We start from the raw sequence: 6,389 nt of genomic DNA on the forward strand, positions 1-6,389 counted from the left end.
ATGGGAAAGTCACTCTGGAGTAAGGCAGGATGTGAATTTGGAGCACGACAACTCTTCCAGACTAGCTCTCTGTGTGGATGCTCACTGCAGAAGAGTTATTTCAGACCAGTTATTCTAGCCAGCCGTCAAGACAGACTCCTGGTCTCAGGATCCTATGGCTAGCCTGCCTGTCAGCCCTGGAACTCTTAAAGACAGACATCTGTGCACTGTGACCGATCCAGCGGTGGCTGCCCTCCTCCAAGAGACACAGAAATCAGAATAAAGTAAGAGGGGATTCACTGTTCCTGGACTAGCTGATTACAAGGAAGACAAGAGAATGGGAAATTACAATTCTAGTCCTAAAACAATAACCAGCATATAAATGAATTGAGCGGCATGCTGGCCTCTGGCACGGACAAAGAAGCCCACACAGCTCTCACTGCTGAAAGAGGGACTAACGAGCAGAGACATCTTCAGTGCTGCTGGTGCCCGGTAATCCTGTGAGACTCCCCCAGCCCCCCAAGTGGACACAAGAAACCCTCTTGCGTCTGGGGGTGAAACTTAAGCTCCCTGTAGGACCCAATGGGCCAGACTCCGGGCTGCTGTAACTCCACTGACGTCAGTCCCTAGAGATGAACTTGGCCCAGAAGGTCACTTTCTGCAGTTCGTGTAGTGAACCCTGATACAGTGTTTTCATCCTGACGGGCCAGCTTCAAACATCAGAAAAAAGCAAAGACAATTGAAACCCAAACACCATTGTTTCTCCTTTTTGCACGGGTCACCTTTAAACATTTAAAGCAACTCTTTTTGTTGTATTCCAATGAGCCATACTTATTTCGACTTTGTCTTTAATTTTCTAGTTTTCTCTCTACTTCTATAACATTGCCAAGCAAATATATTGGATTTTTCTGGGTTTTGGATGCCCTGATTTGAGTCATAGAATGGCTAGATGCAGCAGCTACAAGTGTACGCCTTGAAGAGAAAACCTCGCTCTGGCCTAGGGAAAGTAAGATCCAACAGCTCTCTCGTACAAGGACTCGGACACAAAGGAAGGCATTGCAATCTACCACCCCAAAGAATGGCTAGGGAGAATCAGTAGCCAGAGGGAGAGTCAAATGAGCTGACAGGTTCAAGACCCTGTCACACATCCCTGAAGAAACTGTTTTCTAGGCATACATTTCAAAACTTGGACCCAAAGTTACAGGCACATTCACACAATTGTGCATGTAAAATTCATGCCGTGCATGCCAGTCTGGTAGTTGTGTGTACAGATACCGGCACACGTGCAGAGTTTTGTCCCTAAATATCAATCTTTCCTGACATTCATGTGATTTTTACAAATATGCATATACATATCACTCTATTTACAGACACACGGTGCATAGAGGCAGTGGGGCATCATTCTGCTCTGCCTTGTGCAGCTATGCAAGCAGCAGAGAGAAGATCCAGGGAGCATCTCCATCCCCAGACACACCCACACAGCACCCAGCCAGGATCCCTTCCTAGCCACCTCCTGAGTGATCTACATAGTACCTGCATGAGGAAGCAGCCAGGGCCCATGCTGTGTCAGACAGGACACACTGGAGGTTGTATGCACTGCTCCCTTTTCGGAGCTGCAGTAGCTGCATTGCAGATCATGGTCCTGCCAGCTGCTCTGTGCTGTCCTGCCAATTAGCAGCCAGGAGGGCTAGGAAGCTGCCCCACTGCTGACTCCACTCCACTCCACTCTCTCCCTCCAAGGGCAGGACTTTGCCCTGAAGGTTTACATGGCTTGCATTTTTTACAATGGCTATGTCATAACCATACAGCCAAGGGTAGCCTAGAATTCCTCCTTACCTGTAGGGAGTTAAGAAGTTCAAATAACCTGGTTGGCACCTGACCAAAAGGACCAATGGGGAAAGAAGATACTTTCAAATCTTGGCGGGGCGGGGGAGGCTTTGTTGTGTGTGTTCTCTTGGGAAGCAGAGCAGCGTCAGGTCAGAAAACTCCTTCTCCTATAACCATCCTAAAAGTCTCTCATATTACAAAAATTCTCTCGGGTTCGGCTAGATTAAACACAGAAAGGCTAGAATGACTGACAATTAGAATTAGCCAGATTCAAAGCTGATGAGACAAAAAGAAAATGATAGATGGATGGAGGCAGAAGAAGCTGCCCACAAGAGAGCCCTGGAGTTAAAAGAAAGAGAGAGGAAGCATGAACTGGAGGATAAAGAAAGAGAGAGGAAGCATGAACTGGAGTTAGAGACAAAACGCTTAGAGATGGAAAGGGCTAAGCAGAATATACCAGACAACCCTGGCAATATACTAGACAATCCTTCTCCAGGTACCACTTCCCATCCCAGAAAGTTCCCCACCGACAAGGCAGGCGATGATACCAAGGCATTCTTAGAAAATTTCGAAAGGGCCTGCCTTGGGTACAACATCTCTACAGACCAGTACATGGTGGAGCTGAGGCCGCAGCTCAGTGGACCCTTAGAAGAGGTGGCGGCTGAAATGCCTAAGGAACACATGAACAGTTTTGAACTTTTTAAAAAACAGGCCAGAATCAGAATGGGGCTAACACCCAAGCCTGTCCGTTGGCGGTTCAGAGCCCTACGGTGGAAACTGGATGTGGCATTTTCCCAACACGCCGACCACGTTGTAAGAAATTGGGATGCCTGGATATGAGGAGCACGCATCAAATCTCGGGAAGATCGGTCTCTCCTGATGCAAATGGAGCAGTTCCTAGAGCATGTTCCTGAGGAAATAGAACGGTACATCCTAGATGGGAAGCCCAAAACAGTAATCGAGGCGGGGGAGATTGGAACCAAATGGGTGGAGGTGGCGGAAAAGAAAAAAACTGGTAGCAGTTGGAGCAGATATCAGAAGGGGCAACCCGAGACGACACCCTACCACTGGGGGCAGCCCACGGCCCCACCTACATCCAAGGAAAACCCCAAACACCTTATTGTCCCACCACACCCATCTCCAGCAACCCACCTCGCCCCAGTGACCAGTCAGCTGGGCGATGTTTTAAATGTAACGAGCCGGGGCATGTGAAGGCCAACTGCCCCAAGAACCCCAACAGACTGCAGTTCATTACACCGGAGTCACACCAAAGGTCCTCAGGCCCAGATGCCTCCCAGGTACCCTCAGAGCAAAGGGAAACTGTGAGTGTGGGCAGAAAGAAGGTTATAGCGTGGAGGGACACTGGAGCACAAGTGTCGGCTATCCACCAATCCTTAGTGGACCCCAACTTAATCAACCCAGAGGTCCAAGTGACGATTTAACCCTTCAAGTCAAACTCTTTTGACTTGCCTACAGCCAAGTTGCCTGTCCACTACAAGGGCTGGTCAGGAATGTGGACTTTTGCAGTCTATGATGATTATCCCATTCCCATGCTGCTGGGGGAAGACTTGGCCAACCATGTGAAGCTAGCCAAGAGGGTGGGAACGGTCACCCGCAGCCAGGCTAAGCGAGCTGTCACACCTAGCTCTGTTCCTGAGCCTTCTACAAGGGCCCAATCTGTGTTACCAGAGACCCAGACTGAGGTGGTGGAACCAGACCCCATGCCAACATCTGCGACAGCAGTAGTGGATCCAGTCACAGAGACCCAGCCAAAGCCAGTCCCAGAACCGGAACTGGCAAAGCAACCAGCACCAGAACCGTTGCCAGCACTGAGTCCAGCACTTGCAACCCCATCTACAGCTCCAACACCAGAGAGCACCACCGATCCTGCACTGGCAAAAGCAGCAGATAACCCTACATAAGAGGCTCCACCAGAGCCTGAAATACCACATAGTGCCCCAGCGGAGAGCGGTTCACAGTCAACAGAAACAGCCCCATCACCTGCATCGCTTCCAGAGGGACCAAGCCCAAGTCCACAATCCAGTGGACAGTTGATCAAGGGAACAATTCCAGGCTGAACAGGAAGTAGATGAAAGCCTCCAGGGAGCTTGGACGGCAGCCCGGAGCAACCCACCGCCTCTCAGTTCTTCTAATTGATCCATGTTTCTTGTAGAAAGAGGACTTTTATACAAGGAAACTCTTTCTGGTGGGCACCATGAAGACTGGCATCCTCAGAGACAGTTGGTAGTTCCAACTAAGTACCAGGTAAAGCTATTAAGCTTAGCCCACAATCATCCTAGTGGCCATGCTGGGGTGAGCAGGACCAAAGACCGTTTGGGGAGGTCCTTCCACGTGAGGGAATGGGCAAGGATGTTTCTAGCTATGTCCGGTCTTGTGAGGTGTGCCAAAGAGTGGGAAAACCCCAAGACCAGGCCAAAGCCTCTCTCCAGCTACTCCCCATAATTGAGGTTCCATTTCAGCGAGTAGCTGTGGATATTCTGGGTCCTTTCCCGAAAAAGACACCCAGAGGAAAGCAGTACATACTGACTTTCATGGATTTTGCCACCCGATGGCTGGAAGCAGTAGCTCTAAGCAACACCAGGGCTAAAAGTGTGTGCCAGGCATTAACAGACATTTTTGCTAGGGAAGGTTGGCCCTCCGACATCCTTAAAGGTTCGGGAACTAATTTCCTGGCAGGGACCATGCAAAGCCTGTTGGAAGCTCATGAGGTGAACCATTTGGTTGCAACCCCTTACCACCATCAAACAAATGGCCTGGTGGAGAAGTTTAATGGAACTTTGGGGGCCATGATACGTAAATTCGTAAATGAGCACTCCAATGATTGGGACCTAGTTTTGCAGCAGTTGCTCTTTGCCTACAGAGCTGTACCACATCCCAGTTTAGGGTTTTCACCATTTGAACTTGTATATGGCCACAAGGTTAAGGGGTCATTACAGCTGGTGAAGCAGCAATGGGAGGGATTTACACCTTCTCCAGGAACTAACATTCTGGACTTTGTAACCGACCTACAAAACACCCTCCGAACTTCTTTAGCCTTGCTAGAGAAAACCTAAAAGATGCTCAGGAAGAGAGTATGATGAACATGCCAGAGAACGTTCCTTCAAAGTAGGGGACCAGGTCATGGTCTTAAAGGCGCTCCAGGCCCATAAGATGGAAGCGTCGTGGGAAAGGCCATTTACGGTCCAAGAGCGCCTGGGAGCTGTTAACTATCTCATAGCATCCCCTACCTCAAACCTAAAGCCTAAAGTGTACCATGTTAATTCTCTAAAGCCCTTTTATTCCAGAGAATTAAAGGTTTGTCAGTTTACAGCCCAGGGAGGAGACGACGCTGAGTGGCCTGAAGGTGTCTACTACGAAGGGAAAAGTGCGGGTGGCGTGGAAGAGTTGAACCTCTCCCTGACGCTTGGGCATAGGCAGCAACAGCAGATCAAGGAGCTGTGCACTAGCTACGCGCCGATGTTCTCAGCCACCCCAGGATGGACCAAATGGGCATACCATTCCATTGATACAGGTAATGCTCACCCAATTAGAGCCCAACCTTACCGGGTGTCTCCTCAAGCCAAAATTGCTATAGAACAGGAGATCCAGGACATGCTACAGATGGGGGTAATCCGCCCCTCTAACAGTGCATGGGCATCTCCAGTGGTTCCAGTTCCCAAACTGGATGGGGAAATCGTTTTTGCGTGGACTACCGTAAGCTAAATGCTGTAACTCGCCCAGACAACTATCCAATGCCACACACAGATGAGCTATCGGAGAAACTGGGACAGGCCCAGTTCATCTCTACCTTAGACTTAACCAAGGGGTACTGGCAAGCACCACTGGATGAATCCGCCAAGGAAAGGTCAGCCTTCACCACACATGTCGGGTTGTATGAATTTAATGTGCTCCCTTTCGGACTGCGAAATGCACTCGCCACCTTCCAGAAACTTGTAGATAGTCTCCTAGCGGGATTGGAAGAATCTGCAGTTGCCTATCTTGATGATGTGGCCATATTTTCTGACTCATGGGCAGAATACCTGCAGCATCTCCGGAAGGTCTTCGAGCGCATATGAGAGACAGGACTAACTGTTAAGGCTAAAAAGTATCAAATAGGCCGAAACAGAGTGACTTACCTTGGACACCAGGTGGATCAAGGAACTATCAACCCCCTACTGGCCAAAGTGGATGCTATCCAAAAGTGGCCTGTCCCAAAGTCAAAGAAATAGGTCCAATCCTTCTTAGGCTTGGCCGGATATTACAGGCGATTTGTACCACACTACAGCCAAATCGCTGCCCCACTGACAGACCTAACCAAAAAGAAACAGCCAAATGCAGTTCAGTGGACTGAAGAGTGTCAGAAGGCCTTTAACCAGCTTAAAGCAACACTAATGTCTGATCCTTTGCTAAGGGCCCCAGACTTTGATAAACCGTTCCTAGTACCCACAGATGCATCCGAGCGTAGTGTGGGAGCAGTTTTAATGCAGGAAGGACTGAATCAAGAGTTCCATCCTGTTGTCTTTCTCAGCAAGAAACTGTCTGAGAGGGAAAGTCACAGGTCAATCAGCGAAAAGGAATGTTAC

At 49.3% G+C, this 6,389-nt stretch overlaps 1 protein-coding gene across 1 annotated transcript in view; it reads right to left on the minus strand.

Annotated features, from left to right (window-relative positions):
- Nucleotides 1–6,389, minus strand: part of FBN3 (fibrillin 3) — a 291,486-nt gene that overhangs the window by 260,401 nt on the left and 24,696 nt on the right. The gene's annotated exons all lie outside the window — the stretch shown is intronic.

Source organism: Caretta caretta, chromosome 25, assembly GCF_965140235.1.
Source record: "Caretta caretta isolate rCarCar2 chromosome 25, rCarCar1.hap1, whole genome shotgun sequence".
NCBI lineage: Eukaryota > Metazoa > Chordata > Testudines > Cheloniidae > Caretta > Caretta caretta.